At 35.1% G+C, this 27,208-nt stretch overlaps 1 protein-coding gene across 1 annotated transcript in view; it reads right to left on the minus strand.

Annotated features, from left to right (window-relative positions):
* Hex-A (Hexokinase A) overlaps positions 1-27,208 on the minus strand; it is a 124,495-nt gene that overhangs the window by 96,245 nt on the left and 1,042 nt on the right. The gene's annotated exons all lie outside the window — the stretch shown is intronic.

The raw sequence follows: 27,208 nt of genomic DNA on the forward strand, positions 1-27,208 counted from the left end.
TACCAACAAAATTCGATTGAAAGGAAAGAATGGTAGCGTGAATAACACCCAAGAATATTTAAAAAATATATCCCATAAAAGAAAGACGGCCAAAAAAAAAAAAAAAAAAAAAAAAAAAAAAAAAAAAAAAAAATGTGTAAATGAACTAACTCCAAAGGTAAGATCATCGACGTCATCATACTCAATATGATGACGTCAGTAGAATAACAGTTTCCAAACTGCCCATTTATCAATCTGTCATTAAGTCGTCAGGCACTTGTTTACGTATTTTGAATAAGAAAGAAAAAAAATAGAAAAACTGGAATTTGTGTTGAAATCAATATTCTTTAAATGAATAAAACACTAAGTTTAAGGGAGATGGTAAATCCAGTATTATTCTACAGCCGGGTACGAAACTCGGATCGAAATCCTAGAGTTTCATGTCGAAAAAGTTATCCGAATAAAACACTCATTAAATGCAAGTAGAAATAGCCCGACATTTTCTCAAGTGAAACTTATTTTTCGGGTAATGCTTGTTAACATTAAGATTTTAACCGAATTGCTTATGGTTCTAAAACTGTTTTCAGAGGGAGGGGGGGGGTTAAATTTATGACAGACTTAACCTTCACAGCATCCATGAACCAGATTTAGTCTAGCAATTTTCTGATGTGGAAACGGTAACAGAGTAACAATACTCAATTACTATTGCCTTGAAAATGTTTGAGACAAAAACCTTTTTACTCTGGAAATGTTGCACAACTCGGCGATGGCGAGGGAACTAGATGGTAAAACTATCCTACGCCCTTTCTACAAAAAACAGATAGCAATTCAAATGAAAATACTGCACGTTCATATTATGGAACAGCTGCAAGAATGTAGCAAAAATTGAAAGTACAACATACGCTGCTAATGACTAGAATTAAAGGATTTGCGATTCAGAAGAAGAAAAAAAAAATTCTAATATATCTACTCTATATATATAAAAAGATAAGCCGAAATTTGAAACGTTTTTATGTCACAGTTTTTGTCTTACCAGCCCGGAACTCGGGGGGGGGGGGGCTAGTGTGTATATATACACACATACAAAAGCGATTCACATTTCTGGCGTAAGTTAGACTTGAATGCAATATGGATTGGAGTAGTAGTAGGAAGCACTCGGCACAGACTGTGAATGGCTTGTTTGTCACGTTAGCGAGTAGGTGAGAAAAATAAAAAGTTGCCATGGGAACACGGAAGCATATTTAATATTTGACTAAGATATAACAACTATTGTCTGTGTGCGCGCGCACTCACACGATGAGTAACAAATGCACAATATCAGTGGAACAGATAAAAGAACCTAGAAATCAGTCGCTCCCCTAAAAATTTAGGGGGGGGGATTTCTCTTTAAATTAGTCCTATAAACGGCAACTTATGAAACTCGTCTATGTTGAATGATCTGATGTGTTTCAGATAACCAATACGTTTTCTTAAAATAAAAAATATGCGCTGAAAAATTTCATTTGATCATTCGTTTCAAATCCAATAACGTTCACGTTAAAAGCTCTACTAAGAAATTATATTTCGATCAAGAATGTTTATTTAGCTAAACGTCAATTTTATTAACTAAATCCTCTATACAGAAATTAGCTGGATGAAAATAATGCCTTTCTTCTCACTAGTCACGTGAATTTAAGTGCGCGTCTGTTTCACCCAACTACTACTTTATTCTCTTTCCACCACTGATGGATATAGGCCTTCCTCTTAACTTTCCAGTTCTGTCCGTCTTGAGCCAATGCTCGCCATCTCATATCAAGCCTTTGTAGATCATCCCTCCAACTTTTTCTTTAGCAACCCAATGCTTAATTTTCTCCACCTTTCGCCTGGCAGTCTACTAATATGGCCAGCTCATCTCCATTTATATGCCTTACAAATCTTCTACTCCAGTCATCTAATTCTAGTGTTTCTTATTCTATCCCTTTGTTATATGGAGCATTCTTCTCTCCAAGGCTCTTTGGGCCACACGAAACCTATCTTTCTTTCCGTTTTTCAGTTGTTGCCCATGTTTCACTTTCACAGATAAACACCGGAATAATGCATATATTAAAGAGCTTTCTTTTTGGCCATATAGGTGAATCTCCTACCAGAATGTTTATATAGCCAAAATGCTTTGTTTCCTTGTGCAATTCTCCCACTTATCTTATTTTTTCATTAACACTAAATTAACTGACCAAAGTAAATTAGTCCTCCACACTTTCAATAAGAATATCTGTTAATTTTAGTTCGGTTTGATCTGAAATTATCATCAGTTCGGTTAGAGAAAAAAAGGTTTAAAGATTAATCTATCAAGGTGATTTAGCATTTCCCTTTTATTTTTTGTTAAAAAAAATGTCATCTGTAAAACTTAAGTGATTGAGATTTGTTCCACTAATTTCATACTTTTCCCATGATACGTTAATACTTCTAATGTAACAGAAAACAATTTGGGTGATAGAGGATCTCCTTGCCTTAACTCCTCTCCCAATACCAAATTTCTTTCCCCCTGATATTCTAGCTTTATACTGGGCTGTTGAGTTTTGATATAGTTTTTAATAATCTGATATACTTCGTTGGGATGGCTTGTTCTTTTCAACTGTTTATTATTTCTGAGAATCGAAGGCTTTTTCGAAATCTACGAACATTAAATATTCAGGAAGATTATATTCATTGCTTTTTTTTATTACTTGCTTAATAGAGTGGATATGATATTGTAGAGAATCTGGCTCCGAATCCTGCTTGTTCATATGGCTGTGCATCATACTAAAGTAATGAAATTTAGTGTCTGAAGCCTATGAAGGTGTAATGAACCGATTATATGAGAAGCTGTACACCTAGCCACAACAAAGTGTTATATTTCACGGAAATGTGCCGAGTAAGTCGCATAAACAATACGATTCTTTGAACTACTCTTCCCATGCACGTATTATGGCTGTCTGGCATGTCTGACACTGTCTACGATTGTACCGGTACGGTGGGTTCTGTTGCTATCAAGTTGATGCAAGTTACTTTTATCCCCCCCCCGCACACTTTTCGCATCGTTCTATTTCATGAAGGTTTAAAATGATAAAATGTATGTCTGTTCGTTTTTGTTGTTGCGTGCTATTGTTAAGTAACCAAATAGAAGGAAAAATTCAACGGATTAGGAGCGAATCCAATTGTTTCGATGAATTATAACTTAAACAAATTTAAAAACATGTGCCAATCTCAATCAGGATAGTTTTACTCATGAATTTCTGGGTACGCAAAGTTTATCTTGATCTTAGAGTTAAAATTGAACTCCAAGATCAAGCTAAATACATATTACGTGTTGGGTTTACGATTATTACCACACAGCATCTTTATGGATCCCAGGATCCATCTACGGAGGTAATTGCATGTTATATCAGTATACAGTCGATGAATTTTAAGACGTAATTTGTTCCCGGAAAGCCGTCTATATGCGAGCGACGTAAATCGAACCTTAAATTCATCATCATGGATCAGTGTAATGAACTGAGTTTTCGTTGCTGGAAATACAGTTTGAACTATAAAAATACCATACTGAAATTACAAACTAAAATATGATAATTTAAATGAAAAGATAAACATTTAATTATTGCAAAGGTGAAAAATGTTAACGGGATTTATCGTTTTAGGGCTTCTCAAAAAATAAATAAAAAATTGCATAAATAAACCCCCGCTATGTTTCTTCTGAACTCGATAAATGTTCCTGTATCATGACAAGGTATTCCGAATGGCTTCGTCTTGTCTAATATTCCTCTGTACTGGTTAAGTTATCTAAGCAAAATGACTCAGATTTATTTTTATTTATTTATTTATTTATTTTTTTTATAGGTAGTAAAACTAGCAGTAATAAAGTGGGATCTAATGCATACAGAGAATCAAATTTACGCAAATTCAGAGACTTAAATTATCCTGAAAGGCATGTGGAACAAATTTCCAGGTATAGTTATATTTTACCTAACGCACCTACATTAATCGTACTACAAGTCAGATCTTCCGAAAGGCAGACAGCTCACGTAGTGCATGCGTGCGCTCCCCCCGCCCTCCTCACAATGACTTGAATATGGAGATGTTTTGTAGTTGTATTCATACAGTTGGATTTTTAGGTTTGCGTGGGATGGTAAAGTATAGTCATGACTGAAGAAAAAAAAAAAAAAAACAGAAGTGGAAAAGTGAACCCATGCGTAAATACATACCAGAACTGATCTAGGGGGAAAGACAAAGCTTAATAGCCATAGGACATGATCTTGAACCATCAATAGTGAATATAATTGCGAATGGTGCTATCCGTATAAAGGAGGATATGAAAGGATCTTCCTCTAAGGTCAATAATAACAAAAATGTTCTGGTGCTATTAATGTACTCGAATAAGTTAGCTATGCAGATGGAAGACTAAATCCAAAAGCATGTTGCGCCAAGCTTAATGACAATTTAGACAAAGCGAAGAAGTCTTTTCGAAGACTAAATCAACACATCCAGATGGTTCTCAGTCCTTTGTGACAAGTAATGGTTGGTTTGGTAGGTTTAAGAATGATGCTGGTTTGTTTTCAACCAACCAGCACGATTTAAGAATCGCACTACTCGCTTTGCGGCAAGTAACGGTTACTTTGTTATACTTAACAGTGGTGAGGCGATTCGTTTTCATCAAGTTGAAGTATCTAGAGAAGATTCTCGTCCTGACCGTGAGGTTTCAGTAGGAATTGCATGATTGGAGAATATTGATCCCAATCCCTCAGTTCTTAAAAGTCCAAAAGACAAATATTATAGATGACGCTTTAACCTCTTATCCAAAGAGATAAGAGGCTAAAACATCATTTATTTGCCCTTTCCAATTACGCTTATTGAGCACTGAATTACTAGATTTCGATCGAGCGTGTAATTCCACAGACCCTCTTGGTACTATAAACTTGGTAAATCCATTTCAGAAGAATTAAGTTCGATGGGCTCTTTAATACCAGCCTGGTTGGCCGAATGGTTAGCGTATCCGCTCTCCAGCTAAACAGCTGCGGGTTCGAATCCCGCCGTGGGCATGGATGTTTGCGATGTCTGGAAATACTAGTGATGGTGGTGATAGGCAGTAGATGGAGTTAGTGTAGTTGCGGTCAGTTTGTGGATTGAGTGGAGACAGTTGTAGAGCAGGTGCCCTCCCTTGATGAGTCTTTGGACTCCCTGGAGGTGTCAATAATACCTGTCGGGTTCTTCAGCCCCATTCTTGCACTGAGGGATTTTTTTTTTAGTATCGTAGGTAAGCCTATCAAGTCAACCAGAAAATTATCTTAAAAATACATAATGCTCAAGAATTAGATGCAATATTAAACATATGGTCACGTCTCCAAATTAAAGGGTGCTAGAAAGATGAAACTCATTAGCGAAATTTAAAGGTCTATTTATTTATTCAGCGTTAAAGGAAGTTCTTCCAGGTTCGTGGCAGGGAAGGCTACTGGAAAAAAAATCTGCCGGGCTGGGAATAGATTAACCATAACAAATGAACACTTTTGCTTCCTGTATAATCCTCCACTATACTATACAAAAATTTGGTTCACACTTCTAATATTAAAACTACGACCTAATTTTAGGACACTATTGTCTACTTGCAAAAGATATTTAGATTTCGCGTCGGACTGAAAAAAAAAAAGGCATTATCCAAATTGCTTGTTTCGTAATAGCATTTTTGTATAGTGACAAAATTATCACAACGATTGAACCTAGAATCATTTTTGGCATCGCACTCTGATTGGTAATATAATCTCTTCAAGCCAGCGTGGAATTCTTAATATCAGTTCAAAATCATTTGTTCAACAAGAAAAATTCAAGTTGAAACCAAAAATTGAAAACCATATAATTTCGATACGTTTTTTCCTCCTTTGTGTTCCTGCAAACTCTGGCTTATTGAAATAAAAATTGGGATAGCTCGACAATATTTTGTTACCCAATTTAAGAACGCGTACGGAAAGACAAAGAATCTAATGTGTTTTTATTATGTTTCAAATCGACGAGCTATTTTACTAAAACTGATATTTTAAGTCATTTAAGATGTTCATTTAATATCGTAATGAATACCTTGAAATTAATGGATCGTCATGGGACGAAGTATTGATATACATCTGAAGAAGCGGCAATGACGGGTTGCCAGAGGCGACTTGACTCAATTAAAACCAGTCAGCCATTCAGTATCAAGTGCATATTACTATATTATCCACAGAAAGTAGAGTGCAAAATTCTAAACTTGTGCTGCAAGTGCTATAAACTGTAATAGCGCACGCTTTTAACTGCGGCATAATACGAGATCAGAATATGTAACCATCCTTCATTGTGAAGGTCACCAAGGATTTTCACCCCACCCCCAAGTATTTATGACAACTTCCTCTTATAAGTGAGTTAGCCGGTCTCAGACTGAGCTGACAGGATCTTTAATTCCGAAAATCGACCAGAATAAAACGCAATTAAATGAAACTACAGATTTTAAATCCGTAATAACAGTATCATTGAACAGACCTTTCCGGTCGACATGATAGAAAGCATAAAATGTCATCAATTATGCATTAGAAAATGAAACGAGTGCTTCTGGCTGAGAAAGGAAAGTGGACTCCTGCACAACTTCTTCCATTGGTATCAACGTAATTATGGAGTCTAGTTTTCCATATTTATGATTTCGTAATTTACTCGACTCCTATGAGTCCACAGATTAACCCTATTAACAGTGATGAACACTATCAGATGTTGATTATAGGGGGAAAAGGCCACAATTTCTAAAAATAATCCCCCTCCCCGATGTGAATATTTGGCATTAATAAAGCAAGATGGATACTTATTTACATTTCTGGGAGTAACGAGGAGGCGAATTTGTACGAAAAGTTGAGAAACACTGATTTAAAAACAAATCGACCAACTGCATATGATACACGAGTGGTGAGGGAGCAGAAGGGTAAAGTCTTGAAGAAATAAATTCAAAATGCAGAGTAAAGTCATTGTGTGTTAAGAATTGAAATTCTAAAAGAACACATCAAAATCGTCAGTTCTCCGAAGTTCTACGTAAGGGAAAAAAAATTAATAAGAATAAATATATTCTTGTTATTCAGTAATTTAGTACAAACTTTAATTTGATTCTATTAAACCATCCTTTGAAATTGGATAAGTTACATAATTCGTAAATATAATTGCATTTTTAAATAAATTTTGCAGTTTTTTTTTTTTGTCAAAAAAGTTTTTCAATGCGAACAACTAGTAAGTTGGGTAGGCTGAGAGTCAAATAAGCTAAGGAGCCTACTCTGCAGATCAGTCATGGTTTTTCATATCACTTCGGGCATACGGTAAACAAGATGGTAGTATGGGAGAAAAGCTATTTAATTTCTCCTACTTCCTTAGGTGGGAGGATACGTATTTATATCTAACACATATTCACTTTTACCGCTTGTTTTATCTAAAATAAAATTTTCATATTTTATAAATCATCTTTAAAAAGTTGAATTCAACTAAGGCTCATGAACCTTGATTTTTCTAGTTACAAGGATCAAGGTTATATTCTAAATCAGCACATTCTACTAGTGAATCAAAACTAACTGGTTGACCTTCGGTTCATTTTAAGCTATTAAAACAACTAGACGTTATATTATACTGAAGGAAAGCTGCTAACTTCATTTGATACGATAAAAGACCGATTTCCCAGCAAACATTTTATTATATTTATTCTTCGAAACAGTCACCATGTAATTGAAAGTTTAGTAGCAGAATGAGGTTTGTCTGCTAATAAGTCTTGATTTGGAATGAATTTAAAAGTTTCATATTTGTACTAATAGAAATAAATTTCAGACGGGGAAAGGGAGACGAATAAAAGAATTATTCGTGACTCGAAGTTTCTTATCTACTCATAACCAAATACTGTAGGTGACAGTTAGGAAATGAGAAACAATTTACTGGAACAGATTACAGAATTTAATTATACCTGGAACAATCAAAAGACAGGCTGGTGACCAGTGTCGTGCACCTGGTCACCAGAATTCTTAGACCCGTTTAATCTGTATATTAATGACATTGGAAGTAATTTAGAGAATATATATTCAGTTGTTTGCTGATGAGGACAATCGTAAATAAAAGCGATAAAGAGATCCAAGATGACAAATAAGTTGAATTGAACGAAAGAAAAAAAAAAAAACATTATCCTTTATCTACAATGTGGCAAGATGTGTTATGCACTTTCGATTGAAGAAGTTGCGATCCGTAGAATAAATTTGAGCTTTCACTGTTTGGAATTGATGAGAGTAGAGATTCTTAAGGATAATGGCTAGTCGGAACAAGGAAGTTATCATTCTTCTTATAAGGCTTTGATGTCAGTATCTGACTATCATGGTCAGATTTTTTGCATGGGTTTCTTGGGAAAGTAGAAGTGGTTGAGAAGATTCTGAAATGAATAACCAAGATGGTTCCAAAACCGTGGAATGCTTCATTTAAGGATAGACTAAAGACTTGTAAGTTATAAATATTAATAGATAGAAGGGGAAGAGAGGGAATATGATAGAAATAAGCTGCTAGACGGGGGGGGGGGCTATAGAATAGACGTATAGACGTAGAGGAAATTAATGACAGGAGTGGGAAGAACAAGAAATCACTGGAACTTGAGTAAGAGTGTAGTCAGCAGGGATGTGAAATTAGTTTTTTTTGCTACGAGGGTGATGAATAAGTGGTTTGGGTTGCCTGAGGTGGTTTATTAATACTATGATCTCTTAAGGAGAAGTATGATAGGTATTGGGTGAATAATGATTAGTGTGGCTTCTCGTGATGAGTGTGGACTCCATGGAGATACCCGGTTAGTAATAACTTTTTTTTTTTTCATCCATACGTCAGATTAGAGACTTGTGCTTTGCCAATTGAAGGATAAGAAAAGAAATTGTAAAATGCAATATTTCATAATACGCCGGAATTTAAGTTTTTGCCGATCTTAGGCGCCATTTTTAGTGCATCTCGTATGCAAAAGAGATTTGCACATTTAGAAATATATAATACAATTTCTCATTAGTATACACAAATAAAATTTATAAAACTGTTGAGATTAAAAATTATACTATTAAAATGAAACATTTCGTGGCTTTCATAAATATATGAAACCGTTAAAAAAATCCCAAATGTAAATACGTACTAATAAATTTAAGGGGGGAAAAACCGATTCTTTACAGATCTTATACTATTCAATAACCTCAGTGAATAATACTGGATTTTCCAAAATCTCGCAGTTTTAAGCCACTTGATGGCGTAGGACCACAATGCCAGCCCAGTTGGCCGAAAGGATAGCCACTCTCCAGCCCACAGGCCGTAGGGTTCGCATCTCACTGTAGTCGTATATTTTTTTTAATGTCTTTAGGTGGAAGATGAATTTCATCACCCGTTGTGAGATAACCACCCTGTTTTAGTTTGAAGCAGCTCACGGGAAAAAAAAAAAAAAAATGTCTGGTGACCAAACATTGAAGTCTTTCTGATTATCTAATGTATTAGAGGTTGACAATCTTTTGTGAATAGGATCACAGTTCTTTCATAGCACTACTGTTAAAAAGTTAACTATCCAGACTTCATGACATTTAAGTGTGTGTGTGTGTGTGTGTGTGTGTGTGTGTGTGTGTGTATATATATATATATATATATTGAGTTGACAATGTGATGATTGTAGTTAACCAAACAGAAATGCATTTTCGATTTTTTTTTTTTTTGGTGTGGGCTTTTATATACTCTTTCTTTTAAGAAAAAAAATTTTTTTTTCTTCTCAGTGGAGATAGATTCGTTCATATTACATTTTGGATAGAAAAATAAAAATATTCTTGATACAAAAATATATTTATTAAATCTAACTTAACTCTTGGAAGGTTTAAGATTTAAAATAATCTCATTCGTTTTTTGACGAAATTTATCTCCGACTTAAGGACAATCATCTTGGCGGGATTAACCTGCAACCCGTTAACTGAAGAGCGGATACGCTAGCCACTCGACCAACCAGACCTCGAAAACTTACATCTATTGTATTATAGATCTATAGAAATCATTAACTACTACTCGTCAAATACAGCTTTTCATTATTATTATAATAAACAATCATTCTTCAAGTACTTTTTTTTTCTGTGGTGAATACTGTTTATTCTAACTAAACCCAAAATAAAACTGAATTCATGTTGAAAGATTGTTATATATAGGTTCGCGTCTAATGACCGACAAGAGAACTTTTTTTTTTTAAACCGGTTCTTAGGAACTCGAGTGGCAGAAGCTGTCTGCTGCACTCTTGTCACCCCTAAGTCTAGAAATCATAAGCAGAGGTGAGGTGAACCTGTCGATAACGTTACTTAAAGTGAAGACTGATTTCGAAAAAGGTAAGGATGATGGAGTTCGTTCGGCTTACTCCCTTTGGAGAATAAAAAGTCGGGAGAATGATATACGTTGGTGGGAGGAAATGACAGGATAGATAATATAGAGGTGATTATTCAATACATGGCAGGCGAAAAAAATACTTTGCTTCTTTCATAAAGTTTAGAAGTCTTCGCATTATAGACCAACTCGGTACTAGAAAAAAACAGAAGGGTTTAGTTTTAATTGCAACCAAAGCAACTGTGTTCCCCAGCTGGTCAGCCTGCTTTGCGGGATGAAAAAAACTCGAGTTTAAAAACAAAAACACTATCCTAGTCACTGACGAATTCGAACTCTAGACGACATGTTGAAAATGCTGGTTCAGAATTACAGCCGAAGCAAATAAGGCTATGGGGGATAATGTGTAGCTATTAACTGCATGTGTGTTCTTCATGACGGTTTGCTTATTGAAGTTTGAAAAACTATGCCGGTTTCATAAGCGACCAGATAATTCACCTTTATTCCCTTGAATAGTAATAAAGAAAACACTTTTCTCGTTCTAGACGGGATTAGAACCTGGTTCTTTCTCCAATCAATGGGAATCGTTCAAAATCTTGAGCATTCTTTAACTAAGGGTCGCTTTGCTTCCGGACAACTCGTCTCAAAAGAAATAATTACTTGAATTCTTTAGATGAATTAAGAAGAAAAAAAAAGTTTGAAATCAAAAGAGTAAAGCAATAGAAAAGGCAGCACAAATTTGAAAATTCACTCCCAATTATATAAAAGTCAGTGAAATTTAGTGTCCGTGTTCTCTAGTTAAAAAAATTAACTGTTTTTGTTGTCCCCCCCCCCCATCAGCTGTAGGCTACATAGTCACTAATTTATTCATTAAATCCAGCCTTGGCCCCAATATTTTCCGATTAAGGGTAACAGGAATAGTATCACGATTAATTACAAGGAAACGCATTTCTTTTCCGTTAATAGAAAATGATTTTCGGCAGAGGTGGGGAGAAATAGATTAAATTGATGGAACACAGTAGTTCATATCGGAGGTCTTTAAGACTAATAATATTGGCTAATTGATGAACGCCTTAAGAATGCATTTCAAGCTTCTAAAATGAAACATTGGGATGAGAAAAAGCCAGTGACAACTGATTATTTGATACCCCCACCCTCCTCTAGACTTCGTTATATTTAAGCACCAGGTACAACTCAGAGGATTTATCCGTATAGTAGTAGTTACACCTCTGAGAACAGTTAATTTAGTTATTCTACGCTGAGTAATCCATCATACTGGAGTTTTCAAATAACAGAAAAAATGTGCATCATCAAAATAAGAATGACTTGTTTCTAAGGATCGATTTCCCTTCATGTATGTTCGACAGGTTTCTTGAACTGGCAGAAACCTATGGCCCATTCAGTACCTTAGGCAGGTTAGGCTACAGGTTAGAATAATTCGGGAATTTTGCTTCAAACCTCGAATAAGTACGGAGGTCTACAGCTGGGCAAGGAAAAATCATTACCACTTAGACACTCAAGAACATGTATACAATAGTGAGATTTGTACCCACAGACTCTAGGTCAGAGAACGGATACGCTAACTACTCATTCAACAAGGCCGGTGGAAGGAGTCGACGACAAACTGCACCTGTCCTGGATTTTAAAATCCTACTAGCTTAAAAAAGCATTTGAAATATGAATTTTGAAATCGATTATCACTGACGTATGCGGAGGCTGTTTACGCACATGGAGGGATGGCGAAATTTCGTGTCTCCCGTGGGTATTTGTTCATGTTTGAATGCAGGTCCACACTTATACCATATAGACAATCAAAGTCAAATCCAAAGGAAAAGAATTTTTATATTATTCCACAGTAGCGCACTCAGGATCTAATCTTAGGGTGGGGCGAGTTGAGTAGACGATTTCAGAATACAAACTACGCATCGCATACGACCTATGACTGAGCATCTGCAATGATCGCTAATTCATAAATAGTATAGAAATAGAAAACACGACACAACATAAATAATTTTAATTAGAAAAAAGATTTTTGGAAAAATTTTTTTTCCTTTTTCTTAGGGGGGGAAGGTCCCTTGCGCTCCCCTCTGGGTGCGCCACTGTTATCCCACATGTTAGAGACCTCAAAGCCTATAGCAAATCGATGCACATGTGGACAGCGGTCAAGAGAAGTAATCTGTTGATATTCTCTCTTTTGAAGAATAGGAGGTGTAATCTTCGAGGAAGATCTTATGAGAAAGGCTGCTCCAAAGTAGCAAGTTCGGTGAGTCAGCAACTGAACTGTAAAATGATGAACAGCAGAAATGGGAAGATATGTAATGGAACAACGCCTATGTAAATAGCAATGGGGAAACTAACCATCCCTAGAACAGTATCTGGAAAGAGTGAGTCAATTAGCCAAAGTTCGAATGAATATATGGTCTAATATGTGCATTCTTTAATTTATTCTTAATCCCATTTCTGCTTCTGTATTTTACTTAGACGTTTCTTTTTAACAGTCCACCATAACATAATCGGAAGTGGCCATTACTTTATAAAAAAAGTTGGGTTCGACTTTTTTCCCTCCTTTTAACAGCTGCACAGATTTTCTGAAATTATTTTTTTCCCATCTATCTTCGTCTTTTAGACAGTTTATGTTGCATAATATAACATATGACCTGTTGTATTATTTTATCTTCTCTGACTAATATGATCTCTGTATATTAATACCACGACTTATTTTCGTTTGCGAAATTTTTAAGTTGTATTTTTGTTGGCGTTATGTTTAATTCAGAAACTCATTTGAATGTCACTTTCGTTGTCTTGTAATATAATCTAATCATCTGCATACAGCATGGTATTGATAACTTCTGGTAAAATGGATACTTTGTTTTCCATATTTTAATAATTTGATATATTTATCTATTTAATTTCATATATGAGTGTTGGAGATAAGGTGTAAGACAGGGATGCAGCTGAATTTCATCTCTTTTATTAATTTATTACCAAATTGTAGCTTTGCGTTTTTATATAAACTTTGTATAGCTTGTACTAAATGTAATGGATATCCATTATACTCTAGTTTTCTCTTCTATATATTTTATCAAAGCTTTCTCATAACGGCCAAATGAGTCCAAATTAAATGTGTATTTTCAATCATTTGTTTTAACACAAATATTGTCTATACATGATTTTCCATGTCTGAAACTAATTGTTCTTCTGAGAGGAGTAGATTGTTTCGAATACTTTTGGCTTTTATTCAAAATTTTGCAGTATATTTTGTAACCAGTGTTTAATAAACTTACTCTGCAATTTCCACAGTCATCCATCTCCTTTTAACCAATCGGATGGAACCTCACATTTCCTCCAATTAACTTTGTGAATATTCTCCACCATACTTCTGAATCGCTGTATTTATATAATCTAACCCAGTTGATTTTATTTTTTTAATTCTTCCACTCTAATAGGCTAATATCAGTACTAATCTCTTCATTATTTTTTATTAATAAATTTAGATCATACAATAAATTCTTATAATGCTCTTATGCATGGTTTCTTTTATTATGTTGGATCTTTCTTCGTTGTTTAATTTTCTCAATATTGTGTAGGCTATATCTTGTCTTCTATGAAGATCTTTTACATGGTATTTTATTAACATGTTTATCCAAAGAATCTTGGTTTATTATTATTATTATTTTTTATTTATTTTTTTTTTTTTAATGTACATCCTTCAAAAACAAAGGAAAGAGAAGAAATGATTTGTATGCTTGTTCTTTTATTGCGTTTTAGAAATTTTGAATACAAATAAAGATTGGATCATTGCAACTCTAGTATCAAGATCTCCTGCTGATAATAGATGTTTGCTTTTATTACATTTAACTGCTTTTGTAGTTAAAAAGCAATTTTTATTTTTATAGAAGCATTAACTGATATTTAAGTAGCTTCTGTTTGTCTTAATTTAATATAATTCGAATACCTTTGTATTCTATTTTTCAATTTATTATCAATTAAAATGGCCATTCCACTCGAAGTTCTGATGATATGTTGTCCACTCCACTATGTAAAAATATTGCTTCCTTTACTTTCTTTGTTTCTGCTATCACGGCGGGCTATACTGTATTAATTTTATTTACAGTTGTTTTATTAATTCAAAGTCCTTTGTTGTTATCTTCTTGCATTTCACGTGGCTAATTTTAAAGTGTCGGAAATTCCTAATCTTTTACCTTTATTCTTTCCTAGTCGAAGTGTCCGAGTTAGATTTTTACTTGGTAAGATGACCAGGAGGTTACATTAACAAGCAAAATCTTCAACCTGGAGTATATTGTCATATGAAGAAGGAAAAAATGGAATGCATTATCTTCAGCAAAACTATGAATAAGGTTCGCGGTCATGTTGAGAAGATCGTTATATATGAGGAAGAGGGTGGGTAAAATAAGTCCTGAGAAACACATTAATAGGAAAACCTGAGGAAAGAACACCCTCCACCATTACAAGCAGTGAACGACTCGAGAGAAAAATTGACAATCCAATTACGAGAGAGGAAGACAGACCATAAAATGGCATTTTACTGAGAAACCCTTGATGCCAAACACGAATGCCTCAAATGTTAAGTGCAACAGCACAAGTTTCTCAAAACCCTTGCATAGCATATGTCTAGAGGTGAGTAATGTAGGCAAGGTGATCTACTCTGAATATCGACTGGCAATCCGTATTGATGGTCACTGATTAGCTGGTCGTTTTCCTTATTTCTCAATTGTATTATGTTCTCTGGACGATTTGCATATCAATGGAGCAATTAACAAAACTTGTGACAGGGAATTTTATTCACTGCTCTATATGCCATTCGCCCCCCGCCCCGATGGAGAAGTGCTTTGAACTGTACATCTTCAAGATGTTAACAACTTTATTATAATTACGGCTATTTTGCCTGCTTCAGTTTAGCAGTGCCCCTGTTTATGTCATTAGCTATTTACTCATGGATTCTTAGGGCATTGTAGATGTAAATTTACCAAAAAGTATATGTAGCATAAGGAAGGGAAATTTACACATACTTTTTCTGGGTGTTGCGGCTTTTCTTCTTTCTGCGATGTCCAAAACTACTGAGTGTGTGGAGGGGGGGGTAGGCAATTTGGGAGAATTAAATTAGAAAAACCCGGATTTTTTTCCAGTAATATATATAACTATATATTATATAGGGTGGGGGAAAAGGTGAAAGGGTTGATTTTTTATATAGGGAAGGGGGAAAAGGGGGTTGACGGGGTGCGGTCGGTCCGTTTCGACTAATTCTTGGTCGTCATCTGAACACATTGGGAAAGTGGATGCTATGTCAGGTCGGGTAGGTGCTTCTGTTTTTGAAGCGTTTGTGTTATCGCCTATTGGTCGGGGTTGTGACCTCAATTTTATGTTGTGAAGCTTCCAAACCTCTGAGATTATGTAGGGCCTGTGTACGTACGTTGATAGAGTTCGCGTCACATTTTATGGCTATTGTTTCCGATATTCTTAGCATTGTTTCATTGTCTTGTCTGTCTACTATGATGGCCTTGTCGATCTGCGGGGTATGTTTTTGTTCAAGGGCGTGAACAGCTATTTCCGTTTTTCCTGTGCTTTGTATTCGATTTTTCTTTTTTATGTTACGTTTTTTAGTGTTTAAATGGTCTGGAACAGGGATGTTACAATCACGGAAGTGTTCTTGTAGTCTTGCCCATAAAGACCCGATGGTGGAACCTGTGTAGGTGATATCACAGCCTTTTTGGCAGGGAAATTTATAGACTACATTGTGATGTTCAAATATTTCTGTGTGTGAGGTTTGGTGGATTTTAGGAGATTTGCCAGTTTTTGGTTTATGGTGAATACCAATTTGTAGTCAGTATGTTTGAAGATGTATTTATAAGCTTTGTATGTGTTTTGGGTGTATGGTAGTTTGATAATTTTTTGTGCTGGAAAGTTCGTTTTGGTACTTGGGTTGTTTTGGCGGTTTTTTGCTGTCTTGTTTGCGTAGTTAATCAGTTGTGTAGGATAGTTGCGATTTATGAAGATCCGTGTTAGTTTTTTTTTTATTTCTGCGTTTAGATTATTCTGATTGGTTGAAAATTAAAAAGCATTTATGAATTGTGATAAGATGACAGATTTTTTTTTTAACAGAATATGGATGGTATGCGTGAAAATGGAGGAAGTTTCCTACATGCGAGGGTTTGTGGTATACTTTCGTGGCTATTTTGTTGTGTGTGTTCAGGTTAATGTCAAGTTTAAAAAAATTGATGGATTTGTTCTGTTCGGTTTCTGTGGTGAATTTTAGTCACACACACACACACACAACTGGAGTAATATATATTATATATATTACTGGAAAAAAAACCCGGGTTTTTCTAATTTAATTCTCCCAAATTGCCTAACCCCCCCCCTCCACACACTCAGTTTTTGGACATCGCAGAAAGAAAAGCCGCAACACCCAGAAAAAGGTGTATAAATTTCCCTTCCTTATGCTACATATACTTTTTGATAAATTTACATCTACAATGCCCTAAGAATCCATGAGTAAATAGCCAATGACATTTAAACAGGGGCACTCCTAAACTGAAGCAGGCAAAATAGCCGTAATTATAATAGTTTATTAAGAGGAGTAACATGGGAGTTTTCCCAGTAATAATATACATAATTAACATCTTTAATTTGTCTTCCAACACGATGAAGATACCCAAGTATAGTTAAATTAGTTTGGAATTATGACCAAAAGATGGTTTTCTTTTTATGGCTGAAGCAACTAAGGCTATGAGGCGAGTGTATTGTCTCAACTGCGTATGTTCTCTAGCCGGTTTGCCTGTTTTGAAGAATTAAAACCGCGCGTTTCCGGTAGAAACCTACCTCTAACGTCTTTTCAACTTAAGTTGCAAAACCTTTATAGAGATTCTTGGCATCTTAGACGAGACTCAAGCCCAGGTATTTCCAGCCGAAGGGCACAGTCGAAACTGACTAAGCTACAGGGCTCCACAGCTAAAAGAACCAAAGCTATAAGACCATTGTCTGACAAAATTTTGTCCACTTCATGCCAGTTTTTCTGGAAAAGTTCAACGAACGCACTTGTACAAGCTTACTACAAAGCATTTTTCAGGAATGCACAATTTTTTGGGGAGGGGGAAAGGAGGATTTTGGAGAAATTTGGCATTTAGCCGACCAAATTGCATTCTTATTGGTTAAGCCAAAATAAAAAAAATGACGGTACAACATGACAAAATTTCATGCCGGCTGGGGCGTCGCCCGGTTAAACAAGCCCCCCCCCCCGTTGTTTTCGCAAGGGAACCAGGGCGAACAGCGAAAAATCAACTACTGGAAGTCTGAAAACACACCCCAACACAACATCAGAGTTAATGATCGGTACTATCAACATAAAAAGTCTAAATGGCAAAGAAATGGAACTAGCTGAGGAATTAGATAAGCACAAGATCGATAAAATAGGAGTGACAAACAAAAAAGACAAAAACTGGCGAGATCTTTCTGAGCAATAAATACAGAATGTTATATTCAGGCAATGACAATCAAGGAAAAGGAGTAGCCATAGTATTCAACAAAATACGAGGCTAATCTTCTTGAATGGCAGTCAGTCTCAAGTAGAGTAATGTGGACAAATATGAGAATGGGGAACTGGAAAATGAGACTTATTTGTGCCTATGGTCCCACTAAGGTAGAAGTGGAGGAATTTTTTTTGAGGCTTTAGAAAAAGCAACTGACACAATGAAAAAGGAAAAGTTGGTCCTTGTTGGGGATCTAAATAGCAGAGTAGGAAATGATTGTGAGACATACAAAAATATTTTGGGAAAATTTGGAGAAAAGAGCAAAGCTAATAATAATGGAAAATATCTGTTGGATTTCTGCTCAGGACATGGACTGGTTATTACTAACACCATGTTTCAACATAAAAATGTGCACAAATTCACATGGAGAGAAGAGGCAAGGAATAAGAAAAGTCTCATTGACTATGTTATTGTTGATAGTGATGTTTTCTCCCTGGTGCAGGACACCAGAGTGTACAGAGGATTTGAAATTGGAAGCGATCACTATTTAGTCTTGAGCAGGATAAAATTGAATTTCATATTGAAAAGAATAACATGTAAGAAAGTTTTAAAGCGTATAAAAGTTGAGCAGCTCTCAGATGTGAACTGTAGGCTAAAATACACAAAGATTATCGAAGAAAAAATGAAAGAGTTTGAGAACAGAAATCAAACCTTGGAGATTCAGTGGCAAGCCTTGAAGAAAGCCCTGATTGATTCAGCTAGAGGAGACATGTGGTGAAGTTGTCTGCAAGGATAGAAAAATTAGAACTCCATGGTGGACACAGGAAGTTAAAGAAGAAAGCCTAACAAAAGTTCCTGGCAAATAAGTCAGCTTGTACTCTTAGAGAATACAGAGACAAATTCAAGAATGCTAAACAGTGTAAAACTAGCTAAACAAAAGTCAAGGGAGGACTTTGGCAAGAATATAGAAAATAAATATCAAGACGGTGGCAGAATATTCTGGAGGTTGTTGAAGAAGCTTAGGAATGGAGGGAAGATTGCTGTAAAAGGAATTAAAGATGATAAAGGTGATATGAAAACGGGAGAAAGATATCCTTGAAGTATGGAGTAATTACTTTGAAAAACTGCTAAATGAAACGAGCAGTGATGACAGCACAGTGGTAAAAAAAAACACTGACCAGGCATGCAGTCTGGAATACATATCCATACTTGAAGTAGAAAAAGCCATCAGAGGCTTGAAATGTGGAAAGGCAGCAAGATTAGATGATATTCGACTAGAAATGCTGAAGTACGGTGGCTGCACTGCATAGTTCAGAAAGCCTGGACAGAGGGACGAATTCCCAATGATTGGAGTACAGCTCTGATAGTACCCATATATAAAAAGGGAAATAAAACTGAATGTGAGAATTACAGAGGTATTTCCCTACTGAGTGTTCCTGGCAAGATCTATGCAAGGATACTTGAGAAAAAGTTAATTGTGGAATAAAAGCTGGATTCAGGCCAAATAGAGGCTGTCAGGATCAGATCTTCACTTTACGACAAATAGTCGAGAAAGCATGGGAATATAACAAAGATCTGTATTTAAGTTATGTAGATCAGGAAAATGCATGTGACAAGGTGCCAAGAGAGAAGCTATTCCAAACACTACAGTTATACGGTGTCAATGGGGCATTATATCAAGCAATACTTAGTCTTTATTTGAGATGTAAGTCAGCAGTTAGAATTGAAGTACAGGAAGATTGTTTAATGTTAAATCTGGTGTGAGACAAGGATGTACATTATCCCCTCTGTTATTCATTATCTATATGGATCACATTATGAAGGAAAGTGGTATTAAACATGATATCAAAATTGGAGATGTTAATATCAGCTCTTTGCTTTATGCGGATGATGTTATACTTCTAAATAAATCCGCTACAAGTCTGCAAGATTCTCTGACTAAATTGAATAACTGTTGTAATAGATATTGTATGAAGGTCAGCAATAAAAAGACAAATGAAAATAGGTAGAATCATTGAAACTCTCAACTGTGTTGTGAATGGAGAACTTGTGGAACAAGTAAAACATTTCAGCTATTTAGGCACGATTTTTAGTGAAGATGGTAAATTAAATATAGAAATAGCCAACAGAATCAGCAAAGCTGGTATGATGGGAAGTCAATTGAATAAATTCATATGGAATAAGAGAGAAATTAGTCGGAACACTAAATTAGCTGTATACAAGACAGTGTTCAAACCTGTTAACTTATCGATCTGAGAGCTGGATCAGAAGTAAAACACTTGACCAAAGACTAGAGACCACAGATATGAGAGTCCTGAGAAAGATTATAGGCATGAACAGATGGCAATATCATATTAAAAACGAGGATATTAGGAAAGAACTTGACATTGTCTGCATTCAGGAATGCGTTAGCAGAGCTAATCTCATGTGGTATGGTCACTTAAACAGAATGGGCGAATAAAGATTAGCAAAACAAGTGTTCTCTGCCAGGTTGGCAGCAAAACGACCCAGATATAGGTGGATTGATACGGCCTATAGAAATAGGATCTGATAATGTTGGAGTCTTGACAAGTAACAGACTGATTTGGAGGAAAACTGTAGAGAAAGTTAGTAATGATGTAATTTTTTTCATGTAGTACTATCATATCCTGTACACCCCTTGAGGGTACATGGCAGGAATTTGATGATGACAATTCATCTGAAATCCTAATATCACTCTCCGCAGATAAACAAAAATGGGGGAGAGGGAGAAGAAACTTAACGAGAGCTAAAATATGTCTTCCTCAAAGTTCTGTGAACTAAATCTATCCTTTCGGAAATGTCGCAAACATGTTATTGTATAGCTAATTTTCCTTTCTCTATGTAGGTTTTTTGTTTTATAGGAAGTTTTAGGAAAGTTTCCACTTTAAGATAAACAGGATTTATTTGATCAGGAAGGGATTGAAAAATACCAAACCAGATCTTTGTCATAAATATTCATAGGAAATATCACTTAAAGTTTGCAGATTCATACAAGCTGTAGTCTAGTAAATCTCGTGTGGGCGTGTCAAACCTACGTACTGTCATTCTAGAACAAGGTGAACTAGCTTCCTCCCTCAATTTTATAATAATTTACGATAATTTTGGTCCATTGAGTAAATATCCATTTCAGAATTCTTCCCCCCCCCCCCACACACACACCTTCTTGACTATTTTCTAGGAAGTGTTGTACAAAAAAACTTTCAGAAGGTTAGCCAAAATTAGCGATAATAGTAAAACCAGATACACTAACAGAGGAGCATAACTTATTCCATAGAGATCTATTATAGTTAGGCTTATCATACGTCCCGGTTTGAACGTATGGTCCTGGCCAGTTTGTCATTTTGTCCCGGTTATTTGGTAAAAATTTAAAAGTGCAGAATATACACGCAGTACAAAAAAGTGCAGCCTCGGGAAATGGCGATTAGGCAACACGAATACCCCACTTTGGCTCTGGCCTGTACGCTGCGTCGCAAGTCATTGTTGAGCATGCGCAATCTCAGTTGAGTTTAGATTGCGAGTCGGTGTTTCTTTTCGGCGTGTTGTTTGTGATTTTTTTTTTACTTCATTAAATTAATTTAACCCCAAAATGCCAAAAAGAAACTGTTTAACAGATGAATTTAAAAAAAAAAAAAAAGATTATCGGTTTTTGGAAAAAAGTTTGTGGTCATATTCACAAAGTGAAATGTGAACAGTGCTCTTCAGAATTTTCAGTGGCTCATGGTGGGCATAAAAAAATCACTTGACATGTGCGAAACATAAAGGCTAGTCTAGCAGCGGCAGGAACTTCTTCAAAGATAGTCATATTTTAAAGGTGCAGATCCAAGTGACAAAGAATTTTTAATAGCTACTAAATAAATTGGCAACTTTTGCATTTCATGTTGCTATCACAATCTCAGCTTTAAGTCTGCCGATTGTTCATCTAAATTGATATCAAAGCTTTTTGAAAGAAAGCTTACTGGGTAGAACCAAATGTGAAGCTATCATTGTTAATGTGATTGAGCTACTGTTGTTTCAGCAACTTTATGAAGATTTAAACAAAACAACTTTGTGACGATATCAATTGATTCTTCCAACAGGAAAGAAATTAAAACTGTGCCATGTGTTGTGGTATTTTGTACCAGATTGTGGAGTAAAAGTTAAACTTTTAGACTTTCAATCAGTTCCCGGTGAAACTACAGAAATACTGACAAACCATTTAATGTCAGTTATGAAAACTCATAATATAACAAAAAAAAATATTGGATTTTGTGGAGATAACTGCAATACCAATTTTGGGGGTGTGAAAAGGGAGAGGAGAAAACAATAATTACAGTCGATTGAAGAAGGAACTAGGAAAAAATATCGGTTGCGGTGCTCAAATCGTTCACAACTGTCTTCAAACTGCAGTTTATGTTCTACTTATTAAAATAGAAGCTTTAGTAGTCAAAATTTATAATTATTTCCACATTTATAGTTCGAGTCACTCAACTAAAATCGTTCTGTGAATTTGTAGATGTAGAGTATAAAAAAGGTTCTTCAACATGGCAACACCCGTTTTCTTTCGCTACTTCCAGCTATTGACAGAATACTTGAAATCTATGCGGGACTGAAATCATATTTTATTTCACAAGAACAGTGTCCGGTGATGATAAAACAGTTCTTTGATAATGATTGTGGCGAGATGCATTGTGGTTTGTGAACGGGCAACTCAAATTGTTTAAACAAATCTTGATTATGGAAAGTACAAAAGGCGAGTGCAATAGATATTGTCATTGAACTTAGAAAATTCAAAACAAATCTTGAGGAAAGGCGTGATAATAAATTTATACCTCAAGAAGCAAAAAAGCTTTTTAGAATATTGGAAAATAACGAAAGTATTAATATTAATACAATACTAGAAGAGTTTACAAAATTTTATGACCGATGTCTTTCTTACATTGAGCTTTGGGAAAACGAATTTTGGTGGAGCAGAATCTTTTACTTGGATAAACAATGAATTAACTTGGTCGGAAATTGAAGCTTCAGGTGAAAAATTTAATGAATCTCTGGCAAATAATGCAATAAACATGGATGAACTGTTTGATGAAGTGGTGATTGCAAAAGCTTTTTGGTCAGCAAACTGACCAAAAAGCTTTTTGGTCAGTTTGCTGACCAAAAAGCTTTTTTGCAACTTTCTTTGCAACTTGTATTTTTGAAAAATACAAGTTGCAAAGAAAAGTTGATACAACTATTCAGTAATTTCATTGCCCAATCTTGTCCAAATTATAGAATACATTTTCAGCTTGGCAGCACATCGTCACTGGTTGAAAGGATATTCTCAATAATGAATAACATATGGTCTGAAGAAAGAGGTAGAATGGCTGAATCAACAGTAAAAGCTGTATTGCGCTGCAAAACTTAGTGAACTAAATTGTAGTGAATTTTTCGACGCGATTAAAAATAACAGAATTTTTAAAGAAAGTTCACGCTAGTGATAAATATTAATAACAAGTTATGTTCAGTTAAGAGTAATTAAGAATTATTACTACGAAATGTTTCTTGTTAACCACTCCGTTATTTAGCCTTTTGAATCATAAGTATTTAGGGTAGAAGGCTTTACTTTGTTTTGGGTAAACTCAAAAATGTCCCGGTTTGATAAAAAAAAAAAAAAATTATGGTAAGTCTAATTATAGTCAACCTTTTGAATGGAGATGCACTTGACAAGACAGAACCCCAAATGTGAGAACCGAATTCCAAAGTTGGATGTATTTAAGATTTATAAAGTATTCAAAGTACTGTTGAGAATACCAAACTTTTGGAAACTGAAGAGGGGCAATGGACTGTTTGTACCTGAACAGGTTAGATATGAATGCCAAATCAAGAAGAGAAAAGAGATCTTGGTTGGCGAGCAGAATATTTTCGACAGCGAGGGAAGTTGTCTATCCTCTTTGGCACTTAATAGCAAGGAGATTGCGTTTAAATCATTGGTAAAAGATTTAAAACCTTTAAAGTGATTCACCTAATCACTACAAGATTTTGTACATGAAAATGAACGAGGAGTACTGTCATCTGCTACGCTATAAATATGATTGAATGTACGAAAAAATCATTGATGTATAGGAGGGAAGAAGAATCAGTACTCAGTCGAGGACCGGTTTTTTTTAAGTGGGGGATTAATTCGGATAATCCTTGGTCCGGGATTATAAAAATGGGCCGCCCAACTTTTCATACGGAGATGCAAAACGGGATAAAATTACGTTACAGAAGTCTCACTTCACCTCGCAAAGCAACCTGCACTTATAATTGCAGCTTACTCTATCCAACAATGACCGAGTAATAACCTCTTTCGATGGTAGATGAATGTCACTCGGTGTAAGCACTACCTTGCTTTCTGGATGCCCGAGGTAATTTTAAAGTATTTCATGGTTGGATTAGATAATCCACAACAGGAGGAGTTGGATTATCTAATCTTTACCCCCCCCCCCAGCACTAAATATAGGCTCACAGCCTCTTGAGCGAGATTAAAAACAAAAAAAAACAGGAAGAGTAAGTGATACATATGACCCGCCCCCCCACTCGCACACAAGCTGAGTGGAATTCAGAACGAGATGCAGGAATCCTTCCAAGTTTGATTTCGACATGTCATGATTTGTGACCTTGAAATGAGGATCCTGATGAAGATACATTTACCTGAAACAAGTTTTTTTTTTTTTCCCTCTCCTTTGTTACATGACGGTATGAATGCATTTGTATGTTTGCTAACGCACATATCTTTTCTGAATATCACGAAAATGCTACAGCGCACACACACACCCTAATTGATGCACGCGAGTCTACATGAAAATTACATACACTCGCGTGTACCGCAACATTTGTAGTGACGTCAACTAACTGTTGAGTATATCGCAAATGCAATTTATCAGGAACAAGGCTTAAAATTTAAACATTGGAATTGGTAACTAAATAACGCACCGATTGTTCCATAGGATGGAAGGAGCGACTGCTGTAGCTTGACATGAATGTTAAACTTTACCCCCCCCCCCCCCAATCTGTTAAACAATGAAAATGCGTTGATTCTTAAAACATTGATATAAACTAAGATATATTTAAATAACTTTCACGGCTTACAAATGTAACATAAAGCATACGAAATCCGATAATTAAATAGCGCATTTTACAATTCAAGTTTTAAAGTCATGTAGGAAGGAAACTAAAGTAAAATGCACTAATCATAATAAACTGGAAAATAATATGTAAAATATAAATTTTTATTTCATGCACCTGGGCAGCCGAATGATTAGAAATAGTGATAGGAGCATACTTCATTATGCATGTATTAACTCAAATTTATAACAGTTCACTATAACAAAAGTGGTTTAAAAAAAAAAAAAAAAAATTAAGACTTGCAGTAACATTTTTTCATGTAAAAATTTAATTAAAGACTTCATTAACTTTCACAATTATAAACATACTAAAAATTACTGTAAGTGATTAAAATCGAATTAGGTATATAAGGAGATAACTGAATATTAAATAATAGTTAATGTTAATGAAAATATTCGACCAACACTCCATTTAATATGTTATCACACTGGTATTATTTATTGAACCATTTGTTACTAAAGCTTAAAAGCAACTTGGCAAGAATGAGTTGATGTGATCAGGTTGCAATACATTATTCGAAGTATTTCTGACGTAATTTAAGTAGTTGTTGCACAGGAAAGTTCAGTAAGGTCAACGAAGTAAATTAATCGTCCGATTTATTTTCGAAGCAAACAAATAGCGTATCGTAGGCGTATAACGTTTTTAGGGGCAGTAGAGAATGGAACCCGATGAAATAAAGTTTACCTAAAAATACACATTTTTAAATAATAGTTACTTTCGCTAAAATATTGAGGAATTCTGTTTTCTGAAGAATATTTATTTTATTTTATTTTTTTTGCTGTTTCCGTTCAATATTCAGTGAAATAATACTCCAAATGCATTATTACCTCAAGTGATCGCAAGATTTTTTTTCAAAAGTTTAGAGCAGCATGGATTATTATGATTCAGAGGAAGTATTCGTTTATTTTTGTTTCGTATCCACTATCATAATGGTGGTGGATACCAGGCAACGCTGTTTAAAGAGCTTTGAGGTATTCAGTTTTACCTAACTGCAGCCAGACGCACAATAACCACAACCTACGGAGAAAAAGATTCATAAAATGCGATTTTCTATAAGGTGAATTTAAGTTATTATTATCCAATATGCCATCGTGTGATATGAAAAACTGGGCAGAAGTATACATATCCTTAAGAGATCTACATCCCTTGGACCTTCCTTTACACACCCTATTAATAACCAGTCAAGCACAAGCCTAAGGAATGCAACGCACCTGGATACTAACTAATCCACCTCGGATTCTGTGTACCGTGATTTATAGAAATATTGTTTAATCTTAGCTACGTTTAGGCACAACGCACGCTAGTATTATGACATCGGTTTTTATATGAATTTTTTTTTTTTTTTTTTTAGTTTATCAAAAATGCTAAAAAATCGCGTCAATGGAATAATCGTGAACTATCACGAAATCAAAAAAGCTGATTTACAGAAATTGAAAACTGAGAGGCATCACTCCCCTACTATTCTTACCCATTCTTAAAGATATCTGAAATGCATACAAATAGTAAATATAATAAACATTTCCAACATTATCAAAGTTGTTCTTACATCAACTGAGTAGAATGTTAATAGGTTGCAAATTACTATTGATAAAAATCAATCCACAAGAAATATGCTTTTAAGTTTTTCCATGGCAGTTGCGGAGCTATTTTTCATTCACCATTTTACACACACAAGGCATTGTGAAAACGCAATCTATAAATAATTTGTCAACACGAGATTTAGCATTTTTCGGGTATCAAATATTTTCTATTGCTCAAGATCCTCTAATAAGCAGCAGCTTTTAGATATTTTGATAAGCAAAGGTCCTTTAGCGTAAGCAATAAATTACTTAAAATTGAGTGAAAATAGCCAATTATAGAAAAAATGTGATTCATTCATGCATCAGTTAGCCAGCGTGCACTAAAGAATAACACCATTCACGAGATCCGTTCAATATAACTTACGAGTGATAGTAAAACCGAATTAAGTTATGTAAAATCCTCGCTCGGCACATTTAATAGATAACTAAAAATATCTACAACCAGCAAGTTGGTTTAAAATCGTATCACATTTTTTAAAACAAATCCTTATAAAAATTATAAATTGTTTTCTGTAGTTTTATTTTTGCACACAATTCTATATTACTGTAGACGTTTTTAATATCAAGCGCCTTTTCATTCTGCCTCTAAAAAAAAATTACTATGACGAAACATTTAACTTGCATTCCAGGTGAGAGCATAAACACAACCGTAGGTTG

Source organism: Typopeltis vanoorti, chromosome 5, assembly GCF_054136105.1.
Source record: "Typopeltis vanoorti isolate ZY-2024b chromosome 5, IOZ_Tvanoo_1.0, whole genome shotgun sequence".
NCBI lineage: Eukaryota > Metazoa > Arthropoda > Arachnida > Uropygi > Thelyphonidae > Typopeltis > Typopeltis vanoorti.